Raw genomic sequence first — 16551 nt, 5'->3', positions numbered from 1 at the left:
TAATTAAAAATGAGTAATTGGCTATTACAGGGACTTGAAGTAAATTCTCAGCTTGATTTAATTTTCCAGCAGTCGTGTATATTTTATACTGTTTAATTTGGCAGGAGTTATTATTCTGGTGGGATGAATTAAAATGTCACTTCAATTGGTGTAAAGTTCATAAATCCTGGGTCCCCCAGAAATGATAAAGAGATATCGACGTCTAACAAGTTTTTGAACTTCTAATGACTTCTGAAGGGAATATAGGACATGTATAATGGACCTGATTTACTGAGGTTATCTGAGGCTAAATATCATTGGAGAAGAGAATTGATGCAAGCTAACCCTGCATCATGTACTAAAAAACGAGTTGCTGTAGGTATGTACAAGCTATACTATTAAGAGGCTCTCTAAATGAAGGAAGACTAGCTTTCCTTATAAATGATGACATCATTGTAATGAACGTATAATAAAAACATGATTTCAGTTTATTGCAGCAATCAATGCATTGCAGAGTAAATCAAGTGATTTAATATGAACTTTTTATAAATAGGTTGTGACTTTGGTTATGCACTAGTTAATCCCTTGAGGACTATAGGTTTATACCCTAGTGACCTGGTGATTTCAGCACTGCACATTTTTACAATTTTTTGCTCAGCCATACAACTTACCACCAAAATGAATTTTACCTCATTTTATTGCCACTAATAGAGGAATTTTTTGGTGGCCCCTGATTGCTGCTGTAATTTCTTATTTATTTATTAATTTTAATAGGTTTTTAAAAATAAAAGGAATCATAACTTCTTCCTCTCCCTCCCCCTAAATTGGCCCTATACTGTGCTCCGTACAGTATTCTACCAATGCCTATGAGAGGGACTACATTGTGAGCCAATCAGAGGGACAGCTAAGTGACAGGGCTGTCCATTGTACAGCCCTGCACTAGATTTCAGCGCTGTAGAAATGATTATGTGTATTTTTTGGTTACATTGCAGCCTGCCAGCTCTGATCGCAGCTGGCAGTCTGCTAATGAATCCCTGCTCTGTTTACTTGCAGGGATAGGGCGCACGAGTGAGCGTTCATTCCCTGCTAATCCCCGCTCACCACTCTTGACACCAATCGGCGTTAGGCAGTACCAGGAGAGCCACTCTGTGGCTGCCCATCGGGGTTAGGCGGTCACAGAGTGGTTAAAGAGCATCAGTGCAGTACTTTAAAATAGTATTAACATTACTGACATCCACAGGATGCATGATATCCAGTTATTTGCTAATTACTACTGAATCAGCAAACATAAACCAAAACATGGAGTATTATTATGCTCTCTTCCCGGGTGATTGCATTAAAGCATCATGAAACATGCAGGAGGGGCTTCATTAGAAATTGTAGGCTATGATCAAGTTTTATACATACTTGTGAACCGGTAATGCATTTTTAATACTAGATCATTGTATAATTAATGTGGACATGGGAACATGAAGTGATATTTGTGATGTATTTGAATGGATAGAAAATGTGAAACACTCTATGTAATGTAAAAGGAGAGAGTGCTATACAAGTGTTACAATACTTTAGTTTTGTGAGGTACCTTTATAGAATTCCCCTGAAGAAGGCACCAAAGTCCGGAGAAACACATTGGTATATTTCTATTTTAACTGTTTTCATAATTTATAAAGTAAGCTTTGTTGGTGTTCAGTCACTGTTATTCAATCATGTTCAACTCTTTGCTGCTCAATGAACCACTGAACTCCAGGCCCCTCTATCCTCAACCTTCTGTTGTTTGAAGCTTGTCAAAACTCATGTGTGATGCTGGGTTTTCTCAAGTGAGCCTACCTTCTCATTGAGTATCCAAATTATTTCAGCTTCAGCTTTAGCATTGCCCCCTTCAATTAACAGTCAGGGTTAATTACTTTAAGGACTGACTGATTGGATCTTCTTGCAGTCCAAGGGACTCTCAAAAGCAGGGATGAGCAGAAACTACGCCAGTGCGAATTTATGCATCGTAGTTCGTAGGTGAAGTTTCAAAACTACGCTTACGAAATTACGTGTAGTGAAGTACCGTTATGCGTAGCTTACGCCCACTATGCATAGTTAACATGTGTATTGCGTAGTGAAATAAGAATTCGTTACTTGAGTCTAATTTTTCGCGTGCGATTGTATGCTTACAAATTTACGCATTGGAAAGGGGAATGTACGTATAGAAGAGTTACCGGTATCTGCAACTGAAGAGGAATTAATGCATAAAATGTTCTGCATGCGGGCATAAGCATCCGCATAAGCATCCGCATACACTACGCTTCACACTACGCGTAATTGTGTATTTTAACGCATAGTCTACGAAATGCATACGAAGCGAATATTTGATTTCGAAGCCGTAGTTTGATGAAACGTAATTGCATAAAACTACGCATAGTTCCAGCGTAGCAAAGTTGGCTGACTACGGCCATCCCTGCTCAAAAGTCTTCTCCACCACCACAATTTGAAAGCCTCGATTGCTTGGCCCACAGCCTTCCTTATGGTCAAACACTCACTACCATACATTTCTGTTGGAAAACATATGGCCAGCCTTCCTTAATTCATGGTGCTTTTTACTTGTATAGTCGTATCTCATTGTACTTCTACCAAGTGGTTAGTGATAAGTGACAGCCCTATTACTAACATAACATACACCAAATTGTAAAACTTCTTATTTGTATGTGTTTACATGTATTTGACAGTTTCATGATAGTGGTTCTTTAACCTCCCTGGCGTTCAGTTTCTGCTGGATTTCTGAGCAAAAAGTGATTCAATTAATTTTCATAACCTTTTTTCCTGTAACTTAACAAAATGTGTCAAGCAGAGGTCTAGTGTACATTTTGAGACCAATAAAAGCTTGAAACACAAAATCTAAAATAAATTTCAAAATTACTCCCCAAAATCTCTGATCATTTATACTTCCAAGCTGTAGCTGCTCAACCTGCACTAATACAATAGAGATGATGGGCAGATTCGATCAAGAGACAGATCTTTATCTAATCAAATCTGATTAGAGAGAGATCGGTCGGCTGCCCATACTCCGCAGGTTGATTCCCGATAAATTTCAACATGAAATCGCTCGGGAATCGGCCACGACCATTGCCTCGTTGCTGCCCCTCCATGTAAAAATGTACTCCCGTGTGTGCATTTATACATTACCTGTCCTGAGTCGCCCACCGCGTGGTGCCCATCTGTCTTTGGAATCCCCCGCAGACTATTGTAGGTAAGTAGCTAGGTTTAGGTGCCCCAGTATAGGCTAGGTAGGCAAGGTGTCCCCCAGTATAGGCTAGGTAGGTACAGGTGTCGCTCATTATAGGCTAGGTAGGTACAGGTGTCCACTAGTATAGGCTAGGTAGGTACAGGTGTCGCTCAGTATAGGCTAAGTAGGTACAGGTGTCCCCTAGTATAGGCTAGGTAGGTACAGGTGTCGCTCAGTATTGGCTAGGTTGGTGCAGGTATTCTCCAGGATAGGGTAGGTAGGTGAAGTGTAAAAGGACCGGAAAAGGACACCAAAGTGGCAGATGACCAATCATGTATGTTGGTGACCCAACCTAGGCCACCAATTATATATTCAAAAAAGTGGAAAAAATAAATCTCAGTATATTCACTAACATGCACCTTGTCAGCAAGGTAAATATCAAGGTTATATAGGGGGACAACTGACTCTTGGGTGCATGCCAGAATATTTTAATATAGAAAAAATTGGTATACAAAACCACATATACACATAATTAGAACATAGAAAACACACACTACATAGACAAAGTTAAAACCGGGGTACAAAAACCCTGAAAAAAGCCAAATCTCCCACAACCATATTTGAATCTTTTGGAGGCTGCAGTCCTCCGAAAAGATATAAAGCCGGACACATCCAGAGCCACTAATGAACGGAATGTAGTTCTAGATAGAAGCTGTATAATCCAGTTGACTCAATCGCAGTCATATAGAACCATCTATCACCATCATTAAGATAAATTGATTGGACTCAATCGCAGTCCTCAAAGTCACATGGACATCTTCAGTGATTATTGTATGCTGTACGTCAACCTGTAGCTTAGGATATGAAGCATGGAACATGTATATTCAAAGAATCAGCTGTAGCAAAGCAGAGATGTAAAGCCATGCAAGCGTGGTGTAGAAGGCAGCCGCAGCTATACTCAGAATGGCAGTCCAGCAAGCCTTCAAAGTTGTTGTATGCGAAGCTATTGCATATTAAATCGTCAACATCCACAAGCAATGAATAGGGTGCAGCCAGCAACAAAGACACTGAGTAATGAGTTCATGAGTTCATAGTTACCACACCGCTTGATGTGCGGGTAAGATGTGAATGAAGATAAATTGCTGAGATGGAGGTAGAATTGCGGGTTCCGGGCTCCTGGTGGTCCTGATAGGTGGTTAGAGGTTGTGGCAGGTGGCGTCAGACGCTATACATCTGACATGTTTCGCTGTCTAACTGACAGCCTCTTCGGAGCCTCCGAAGAGGCTGTCAGTTAGACAGCGAAACATGTCAGATGTATAGCGTCTGACGCCATCTGCCACAACCTCTAACCACCTATCAGGACCACCAGGAGCCCGGAACCCGCAATTCTACCTCCATCTCAGCAATTTATCTTCATTCACATCTTACCCGCACATCAAGCGGTGTGGTAACTATGAACTCATGAACTCATTACTCAGTGTCTTTGTTGCTGGCTGCACCCTATTCATTGCTTGTGGATGTTGACGGTTTATTACGCAATAGCTTCGCATACAACAACTTTGAAGGCTTGCTGGACTGCCATTCTGAGTATAGCTGCGGCTGCCTTCTACACCACGCTTGCATGGCTTTACATCTCTGCTTTGCTACAGCTGATTCTTTGAATATACATGTTCCATGCTTCATATCCTAAGCTACAGGTTGACGTACAGCATACAATAATCACTGAAGATGTCCATGTGACTTTGAGGACTGCGATTGAGTCCAATCAATTTATCTTAATGATGGTGATAGATGGTTCTATATGACTACGATTGAGTCAACTGGATTATACAGCTTCTATCTAGAACTACATTCCGTTCATTAGTGGCTCTGGATGTGTCCGGCTTTATATCTTTTCGGAGGACTGCAGCCTCCAAAAGATTCAAATATGGTTGTGGGAGATTTGGCTGTTTCCAGGGTTTTTGTACCCCGGTTTTAACTTTGTCTATGTAGTGTGTGTTTTGTATGTTCTAATTATGTGTATATGTGGTTTTGTATACCATTTTTTTCTATATTAAAATATTCTGGCATGCACCCAAGAGTCAGTTGTCCCCCTATATAACCTTGGTAGGTAGGTGAAGCTCCCCCAGGATAGGCTCGGTAAATGCAGGTGTCCCAAAGAATATGCTAGGTAGGTGCAGGTGACCCCCGGGATTGGCTAGGTAGCTGCAGGTGTCCCCCAGGATCGGCTGGTTAGGTGCCCCCAAGGATCGGCTGGTTAGGTACCCCCCAGTATAGGGTAGATAGGTGCCCCCAGTATAGGGTAGATAGGTGCCACCAGTTTAGGGTACATAGGTGCCCCCCAGTATAGGCTATTTAGGTACCCCCCAGTATAGGGTAGATAGGTGCTCCCTAGTATAAGGTAGATAGGTGCCCCCCAGTGTAGGGTAGATAGGTGCCCCCAGTATAGGGTAGCTAGGTACAGGAACCCCACAGTATAAGTTAGCTAGGTGCAGGGGCTCCTGTACACTATATGCAGCATTAGGAATGTATGGCATAGTTCCCCCACCCCCGGTCCCCCCCTAATAACCCACCCCCCGATGCAGCCGCTGCCCTGTGAGCGCCCCAGCCGGTCTGCACAGCTCCGCATATCTTCCGGTATGCGGAGGATGTACACTGAGGTCATGTGATGTCAGATGTCACATGACTTCAGCCCCGTTCCACCTCATACCGGGAGATATGCGGAGCTGTGCAGACCGGCTGGGGCGCTCGCTGGAAGGAGGCTCGGTATGCATCTAGTGGGCAGCGGCTGCATGGGGGGGATTAGAGGGGGATCGGGGGGTGGGGCAACTAAACCTTACATTCCTTATGCTGCAGATATTGTACAGGAGCCCCTGCACTTAGTTAACTTATACAGTGGGGCTCCTGTAGCTAGGGAAACCCTCTGAGCGGCATGCCCTACACTGTGTCGGGCATACCGCTTTCAGCAAAAATTTGTTGCCCAACACAGTGTGGGGCATACCGCTCAGGAGGTTAAAGACAGCTATTGGGCAAAGAACAGTTAAGTACGGGTGCAATATCTGGACAAAGATCCCCAAAGCTTATCAAGAGGTTGTCCAATTAGAAGACCCATCCTTGTGAGTATTATTTAATTAAGAGGGAGCATATATCTTTTCGCTGGATTAATACACCAGGTCTGGCTTCCTGGATCTGTTTATCTTGTTCTAGGAATGTACATGTAATTGTATAACTCCTTCTTCACGTTACTGTTGCCATGGTATGCTATGGCTATATCACAGTCTCTGGCCACATAATGAACAGCTTTTAAATAAATCTCGGTCAGGTTGGCAAGATATTTTTATATTTTCCAACAATGTATGGCCCTGGAGAACCCTAGTAAGTCAGGCCAAATTGATTCTGAATGTGCATCTGTTCTGTTCCAAAATAGGGTTACATAATAGATTGTATTCTGTATAAAAGTATTATTACTCCTGAAGGGTCTTTCTTTTTCCTGAAAAAGTAATTACTGTTGAATACTGAACTAAATATGATTAGCAAATTTCTTAAGGGGCAGAGTATACTGCACAAGATATTAGAAGTAATTACTGCTAAGCAAATGCATTTTCTATAATTTATTAATGTAGTCTACAGAAACGTAAGAATTGTACACACAAGTTGACAAATTTGTTAGTACCTTACCTATTCATGAATAAATAATAATCCACTATCTCTGAAATAAATTAAAATGGGCAAAAGTATTTAGTACTCTTCATTGTTTATTCTGCATTTAACAAAAACTCTCTTAATTTAAGAGTAGAGATGGCCCAAACCTCTGATTTTCGGAATAGACTTCAATGGGAAGGTGAACTTTGAAAACTAGAAACACTTATGCTGGCCACAAAAGTGATGGAAAAGATGTTTCAAGGGGTCTAACATCTGAGTTTTTGCATTAATGAGTGGAATAGACACAAAAAGTCCCGGGGAAAAATCTGGATTTGACACAAAGCAGCGTTTTAAGGGCAGAAATCACATTGAATGCTAAATTGCAGACCTGAAGTGCTTTAAAACATTTTAAAAATAAGACACCGAGAGCCCAATATAGTGTAGTATGCAGAGGGTAAGTTGGTAAAGTGTAATGTGAGAAGTGCATACTCACAAACAAGGGTCAGCACTAAGGCAACCACTGTAAAGGCAGGTGAGGAGATTAGACTTGTCCTCACTCAGGAATAAGATGTCGCTCTCTGTAGAAAGGAAGAAAGGTAGGGGTGGGTCCCCCTTCCACCAAGGGTGGACACTAATAAGCTTGTGAGTAAACAGAGGCGCCAGCAGAATAAAAACAATCGTTAAAAGTTTTAAAATATGCTGGGAGGCAGTGGTGGACTTACCTCCAAAAAGCAGACTAGACAACTGTCTGACATAAATAAATAAATACTTTATTGGTACCCCAATAGATGCAACGCGTTTCGCAGGACAAGGCCCGCTTCATCAGGAAATATGTAGGGGACAAACAGTGACTTTCATACAGCACGTGTTACTGCCCTGCCAGTAACGTCTATCAGAGGTGCTACACGTGCTGTATGAGAGTCACTGTTTGTCCCCTACCTATTGCCTGATGAAGCGGGCCTTGTCCTGCAAAACGCATTGCATCTATTGGGGTACCAATAAAGTATTTATTTATTTATGTCAGACAGTTGTCTAGTCTGCTTTTTGGAGGTAAGTCCACCACTGCCTACCAGCATATTTTAAACCTTTTAAGGATTGTTTTTACTCTGCTGGCGCCTCTGTTTACTCACGAGTTTAAAACATCTTGCATGTGTATACATCAATCAGGGAGTGTAATTAGAGTACTTCTTCAAACTGACACACCAAACTCACTGTGTAACGCACCAAAAACAGCTGTTTGTATAGTGACGGCCTTGCTGGACTGGTGCACACCATGGGGAGAGTGCAGGCCGTGGTGATTTTCAAGCCCATATGGTCGCCGGGCTGTGGTAGCTCAATGATAGAACATCAGTGACTGTTCAGCTGATCAAATTTGGTCTGTCCACAACTAAGCAATGACCTTATTATCTTGGATGTGCCCCCCTTCCCAAGACACTCATATAGCCGTCGGTCATTGCATCATTGTGATACGCAAGCCCCTTCACCGCGGCAAGGTAATGATCATGAAGGGGAATGGGCACATGTACATGCCTTTTGTTTTGTTGTTGCAGCTGCAGTGCAGCCAGAAAAATTAGGCAGGCATGTACACGCACCAGAAAAATTATTATAGTGGCCTTAAAAATTCAGGAATCTGCCTGGTGTCCTGGACCCTGTAGGTGGTGGTGGAGAAGACAGTCAAGCAGCCTGCAGGCAGAGATGCTGTGTGCGGGGCGACTTAGTCTTGGGGCAGGCAGTCACTCGGCGTGCAGGCAGAGATGCTGTGTGGGGGGACTGACTTAGTCTTTGGGTGGGCAGTAGCCCTCCGGGATCCATGCCTCATTCATTTTGATAACACTTTTGTAACTTAGGCGACTTCTCCTCAGTGACAATGCCCCCAGCTACGCTGAAGGTGCTTTCTGACAGGACGCTTGAGGCAGGGCAAGACAGAAGTTGGATGGCAAATTGTGACAGCTCTGGCCACAGGTCAGGCCTGCGCACCCAGTAGTCCAAGGGTTCATCGCTGCTCACAGTGTCTACATCCACACTTAGGGCCAGGTAGTCGGCCACCTGCCGGTCCAGGCATTGGTGGGGGGTGGATCCAGAAGGGCTAAGGCGAGGCGTTGGACTAAAGAATGTCTGCATGTTCGACATCACCATGAGATTGCTGGAGCATCCTGTCCTTGCCTGCGTGGACATGGGAGATGGATTACTGGCAGTGGTACCTTTATTGTGTTGTGCTGTGACATCACCCTTAAACGCATTGTAAAGCATAGTTGCCAGCTTGTTTTGAAAGTGCTGCATCCTTTCTGCCTTCTGGTGAATTGGAAATATCTCCGCCACTTTGTGCCTATACCGAGGGTCTAGTAGCGTGGCCACCCAGTACAGCTCATTCCCCTTGAGTTTATTTTATACGGGGGTCCCTCAACAGGCTGGACAGCATAAAAGACGCCATTTCCTCTTGCTCTTCCTCAGTGATGTCAGGTAAGTCCTCCTCCTCCCCTCAGCCACAAAAAATACCACGGGAACGTTGAGCAGCACAAGCCCCCTGCGACACCTGCTGCGGTTGTTTTACTGCCGCCACCTCCTCCAGCTCCTCCAGCTCCTCCAAAGAAACATCTTCTCATCATCCGAATCTGACTCCTCCTCCCCATATGACTCTTCCTCCTCATTTTCAGGCCAAGAAACCCAATAGAGTTCAAACGGGTGGCAGCTACCCATGTGGAAGATGCAATGTTTGCCCTTTTATGAGTACTACGAAGTTGGTTACTAGCCCTAAGACAGGCAGAGGATATCGATTGAAGCAATATGTCAATTGCCAATCATGTGGTGTGGTCTACATGTTACGGTGCCCATGTGGCCAATTATATATTGGACAAACGAAAAATATGCTCAAAGCACGAATCCAAAAACATTGGTCAACTATACGGCTGGCCGAGAGAGATTGGGTAGAGGGTAAAACCCTCACTTCGGTGGCTGATCATGCATTAAAAAAGCATGGAGGTGATAAAGGTTGGACTGTGATTGGGTTACAAAAAATTTCTTTATCTCCCCGAAGTGGTGACATTACCCAAGCCCTCTTGAGAAGCGAGACCAGGTGGATCTATGACATGGGATCTATGCAACCAGCAGGTATGAATGAGGACTTTGTGGGATATTTGAAGTGATTCTAATATGTGGTATTTTTGGTGCCCTAATCTCTTCAGGTCTATTCTCATTTCACACTCTATCACAGTTCATGGTCTTCTATATGGGCTGGTGGTATACTTAATATTTTTCTGGCTTTGTAGCACACTGATCTTATCACATCTGCTTTGTTGAAGAGTTTTCTACCGTGGTAAGTGGTAGATCTCTATCTAGAGATGACCGGCACTGTGGTATGTGGTGACCTTGGTGAGGGGTCTTCCACATGCCATTATATGCTGTATGGGTGCACGTGTGTGGGCACCATGCATGGACCTGTTTTTTAGCGAATAGCCTAATTACCTTCTGAACATAAGTAGTAAGTACAACATATTTAATGTGCTATTTCTAGTTACAGATCCATCTGATGTCTCTGCCGGAGGGATCATTTACATTTACTTATACTTTTTTATTTTGGTCTTTGATTATTGTTGATTTTGGACGAACTGGCCTCAGGGTCCTGGAACTCAAATCCGAACATCCGAAATGAATACAGCATTCAACTTCTTTCATGCTTATCGATATTATGCAGTGCTCACACAGCGGATGAATTATTCTGGTTTATTTGGGGTCCATGTTTCAATTGTTTATGCGTCATTGGATTGTTTATATATATAGACATATTTTAATGTTTGCGACCATTTTGTGAATATATACATTGTAAATTGGTCATTTTATTGTGTAGTATCATTTTTGTATGATGTTCTACTCAGCCATCTTGCTCTTCGAATACATTGTATTCCTATATTGTCATGTGTGAATAATTGCCTTTTTATTCTTTTTTGTTATTACATAGTCTTATATATATATATATATATATATATATATATATATATATATATATATATATATATATATATATATATATATATATATATATAATATATATATATATATATTTATATATATATATATATATATATATATATATATATATATATATATATATATATATATATATATATATATATATATATATATATTTTAACAACTGGTTCTTCTTGCTTGGTCTATTTCTACTGCTTATTCTGGTCCTTTTTTCTTCTGGTGTCAACATAGAGTATTTGTATTTTAGGGGCTATACAACCAATATCTTAGTTTGACCACTAGATGGTGCCCTCGCATACTTTACATGCGTCTGTACGCATCCCATTTACTTTTCCATGCGTAATTCCATGCTAGGGATGCGTGTTTTTGTACGCGTGCACTTTTTTGGCCACTGTTGGCCAACAAAGATAAGGAAGCCGACAGAGTGATTACGTTGCTATGCAACGTGGCGAAATGGAGGCGGTAGCGTGGCCACACTACATTTGGGCGTTTCCCCCTTCTAGGACCTGTATAAATAGAGCAGCATTACAAAATTTCAGTAGCTTCGAAAAAGCCACGCTATAGGTGGCGAATCGCGATAGCGGTGGTGGGGACCCGTAGAGACATTATACTGGTAGGATCTTATTCATCACTTGTTGACTTCAGTACTTGGTTCTGCCCCTTTCACCATCTTTATTTACAGACTTTACCTCTTATGCACTTTTTTCTATGTGGTCACTATCAGACTGCCCTTTGGCTGGTTCCTTTGAACTGATTTTTCACCTTTCAGGGGTCTGTTCCCCTCTTTGATGACATTCAACTTTCCTTTTCCTTTTTCACTTTGGTTTATGCATCGATTTTGGATTCTATTGCACATGTATATATCTCCACGATTTTATGCCATTATATGTGTCACAATAGTATTATGCACGCTTAGTGCTATGTATATGATCTTTGAGGATGAGCATGTTTGTCACTAGCACTTTATAATTCCGCCAGTTCTCCGATACTGTGGGTTTATACATCCCCCCATCATGTTTTAACAGTTTTTAATGTTTGTAATTTCAAATAAAGGATGATATATTGTATTTTGACAACTACTGTTCTGGTGCGGTTATTTTGAGGTCATTGCTTTTATTTTTGGTATGCGAGCATGAAAGACGCCATCTGCACAAAGTTGGATGCAGACGTACTATCCATTTCCTCTTGCTCTTCCTTAGTGATGTCAGGGAAATCCTCCTCCTCCCCTCAGCCACGAACAATACTATGGGAACGTTGAGCAGCACAAGCCCCCTGCGACGCCTGCTGCGAGTCTGACTCCTCCTCCCCATACGACTCCTCCTCCTCCTCCCCCCTCTGTGCTGCTGCAGGTGTAGAGAAAACATCTGGTTCTGATGAGAATTGATCCCACAATGCTTCCTCTTGTAACTGTTCCTGTTCACGCTTCTCCACAGCTTGATCCACCACTCTACGCACGGCACACTCCAGGAAGTAAGCGTACGGAATCAAGTCGCTGATGGCGCCTTCACTGCGGCTCACCAGGTTGGTCACCTCCTCAAACGGCTGCATTAGGCCCTGGGGAGCTGGGGCTGTGTAGCTGGAGAGGAGATTGCAGCACCAGTAGAGTTGAACTGCCACTCAGCTAAAGAGGAGGATGACAACAGCGAAGAGGATGTAGCAGAAGAGGAGGTGGCAGCAGGCCTGCCTGCAAGCCGTGGAGGTGTCACAAGTTGGTCCGCTGCACAGCCACGTACTCCCTGCTTGTCAGCGGTCACCAGGTTGACCCAATGGGCTGTGTAAGTAATGTACCTGCCCTGACCGTGCTTGGCAGACCAGGCATCCGCAGTCAGGTGGACCCTTGACCCAATGCTGTGTGCCAGAGATGACACCACTTGCCTCTCAACTTCACGGTACAGTTTGGGTATCACCTTGTTAGAGAAATAATTGCAGCCTGGTATCTTCCACTGCGGTGTCCCAATGGCCACAAATTTACAGAAGGCCTCAGAGTCCACCAGCTGGTATGGTAACAGCTGGCGAGCTAATAGTTCCGCCAAGCCAGCTGTCAGACGCCGGGCAAGGGGGTGACTGGCAGAAATTGGCTTTTTCCGCTCAAAGATTTCCATCACGGACACATGGCTGCTGTGGGCAGAGGAGCAGGAACCGCTCAAGGTCAGAGGCGAAATGGAGGAGGGTGGCTGTGAAGGTGCAAGGGAGAAAGCGGCTGAAGATGCTGCACCTGAAGGAGGAAGAGGAGAAGGAGGGTGGCTTTTCTTTTGTGTGCTGCTTTTCCTCTGGTGCTCTTCCCATTGCAGTTTGTGCCTTTTCTGCATGTGCTTTCGTAAGGCACTTGTCCCTACGTGGGTGTTGGCCTTTCCATGGCTCAATTTTTGGAGGCAGAGAGAACAGATGGCATTGCTCTGATCTGAGGCAGACACATTAAAAAAAATTCCAAACCACTGAGCCCCCCTGGGGTGATGGCACTATGGTGGCATCAGCAGCTGACGTTGAAGGGCATGTTGGCTGTCTGTCCATGGGGGGCGATACATGGCGCCGAACACTGCCACCAGCTTTTTCTGACGACGAGCTCCCCCTGCTTCTTTCAGGAACTCGTCTCCTCCTACTCCTCTCTGACTCCCTCTCTGAACTGTCCCCTTGGTCATCTTGTCTCTTAGGAACCCATGTGGCATCTGTATCATCGTCATCATCACAATCATCCTGCCCAGCTTCGCTTGCCTCAGACACCTCCAAAACTGCACCAACAGCAGGTACTTCATCCTCCTCCTCCTCACACGTTACGTCCATAGTGTCGCCGAACTCAGACATATGAGGTGGTGTAACTTGCTTAGCGCCATCATCTTGTTGTAACAATAATGGCTGTGCATCAGGGATTTCCCCACCAAATAACTCCTGCGAAGGGTCAATTGCAGCGGATGTGGTGCTTGTAGTAGCGCTGGTGGCTGCTGAAGATGAGGTGTCCTGTGTTAAATAGTCAACCACGTCCTGACAATCTTGGGAGTTGATGGGACGTGCCTTCTTTTGAGCACTGTACTTTGGTCCAGGGCTGCATGAAATCACATCAGCACGACCTCGCAAAGACCTGCCAGGTGGCCTTCCTCTGGGTCTGCCTCTATCACTGCCTCTACCTGTTTTGTCTGTTTTGTCCATATCGGGGGGGGGGGGGATGAAGTGAAAGGTATGCACTGACTTGACTAATACAATGTGCAGTCACACAGGTGCAGTTAACAGGTATGCACGGAGTGGTATACCACACTGTGTGCACTCACGTAGGTAGATGGGTGCACTGAACACAACAGGTAGGTATATGCAGTGATGGGTATTACAAATGTGCACCTGTCACACACATGTACCGTGAACAGGTACAGTGACTGGTGGTATTAAATATCACACTGCGTGTGCTCACGTAGGTAGGTGGGTGCACATTGGGTATTACAATGTGCACCTGTCACACACAGACAGGTACCGGACAGGCACAGTGACACTGTGTGCGCTCACGTAGGTAGGTGTGTGCACTGTGAACAACAGATAGGTATATGCAGTGATGGGTATTATAATGTGCACCTGTCACACACAGACAGGTACTGTACAGGCATAGTGACACTGCGTGCACTCACGTAGGTAGGTGGGTGCACTGAAATGAACAACAGGTAGGTATATGTAGTGATGAGTATTACAATGTGCACCTGTCACACACAGACAGGTACTGGACAGGCACAGTGACACTGCGTGCGCTCACGTAGGTAGGTGGGTGCACTGTGAACAACAGGTAGGTATATGCAGTGATGGGTATTTCAATGTGCACCTGTCACACACAGACAGGTACCGGACAGGCACAGTGACACTGCGTGCGCTCACGTAGGTAGGTGGGTGCACTGTGAACAACAGGTAGGTATATGCAGTGATGGGTACTATAATGTGCACCTGTCACATACAGACAGGTACCGGACAGGCACAGTGACACTGCGTGCGCTCACATAGGTAGGTAGGTGGGTGCACTGAAGTGAACAACAGGTAGGTATATGCAGTGATGGGTATTACAATGTGCACCTGTCACACACACAGGTAGTCACTGAATGTGCTGGGCCTGGCAGTGGCACACACAGTAGGAATTGTCAAGGCTGTCTATGCAACACAAGTGTCTGTGGGACACACACACAAACACAAAAAAAGATCACAACAACAAGATTAGCTCTCAAAAGAGCTGTTGATGGGTGCTTTTTTAGCTGTAAGAATCAGCAAGGAGCAAGCTAACAAGCCTACAAGAGCCTAACTAAGCTTTCCCTATAGGTCTCTGCACAGCAGCTCTCCCTTCTCTAATTATTGCAGGCACACGAGTGAGTGAAAATCCTGATGCTGCTTGCCTTTTATAAGGGGGGGGGGGGGGGGCTCCAGGAGGGAGTGTAGCCTGATTGGCTACAATGTGCCTGCTGACTGTGATGTAGAGGGTCATAGGGATGCTCATTTGGATTCCGCGGAAATGCAATTTCTGAAATTCCGATCGGAAATTTCATTTCCGCATCGGAATGCGGAAATCGGTAATGCAAGTGTCGTAGGCGGATTTCCGCTGGAAATCGCGGAAATTTCCGCCGGAAATCGCGGAAATTCCACCCGACTTTAACATCGATTTTCTCAAAAACTATGAGGTCTTTTTGAAAACTTTTTTTTCCGGCGGAAATTCCGCATTGGAATGCGGAAATTGGTAGCGGAAAGTGGAATCGGTAATTGGTACATGACGGAATGCGGATTTACCGCGGAATCGGAAATTAGCATTCCGACCATCCCTAGAGGGTCAAAGTTAACCCTCATGATGCACTATGGGGGCGAATCAAATTTCTGGAAAAGTTTGCAGTTCTCCGCGATCGTGAACCACGGAAGTTCACCGGGAACCGTTCACCGGCTAACCGTTCGGGCCATCTCTAAAAATATGCTCAAAGCACGAATCCAAAAACATTGGTCAACTATACGGCTGGCCGAGAGAGATTGGGTAGAGGGTAAAACCCTCACTTCGGTGGCTGATCATGCATTAAAAAAGCATGGAGGTGATAAAGGTTGGACTGTGATTGGGTTACAAAAAATTTCTTTATCTCCCCGAAGTGGTGACATTACCCAAGCCCTCTTGAGAAGCGAGACCAGGTGGATCTATGACATGGGATCTATGCAACCAGCAGGTATGAATGAGGACTTTGTGGGATATTTGAAGTGATTCTAATATGTGGTATTTTTGGTGCCCTAATCTCTTCAGGTCTATTCTCATTTCACACTCTATCACAGTTCATGGTCTTCTATATAAGCTGGTGGTATACTTAATATTTTTCTGGCTTTGTAGCACACTGATCTTATCACATCTGCTTTGTTGAAGAGTTTTCTACCGTGGTAAGTGGTAGATCTCTATCTAGAGATGACCGGCACTGTGGTATGTGGTGACCTTGGTGAGGGGTCTTCCACATGCCATTATATGCTGTATGGGTGCACGTGTGTGGGCACCATGCATGGACCTGTTTTTTAGCGAATAGCATAATTACCTTCTGAACATAAGTAGTAAGTACAACATATTTAATGTGCTATTTCTAGTTACAGATCCATCTGATGTCTCTGCCGGAGGGATCATTTACATTTACTTATACTTTTTTATTTTGGTCTTTTATTATTGTTGATTTTGGACGAACTGGCCTCAGGGTCCTGGAACTCAAATCCGAACATCCGAAATGAATACAGCATTCAACTTCTTTCATGCTTAT

This window comes from Hyperolius riggenbachi, chromosome 1 (assembly GCF_040937935.1).
Source record: "Hyperolius riggenbachi isolate aHypRig1 chromosome 1, aHypRig1.pri, whole genome shotgun sequence".
In the NCBI taxonomy this organism is placed as follows: domain Eukaryota; kingdom Metazoa; phylum Chordata; class Amphibia; order Anura; family Hyperoliidae; genus Hyperolius; species Hyperolius riggenbachi.
The sequence above is the reverse complement of the archived record's forward strand: the minus strand, read 5'-3'. Positions refer to the sequence as shown.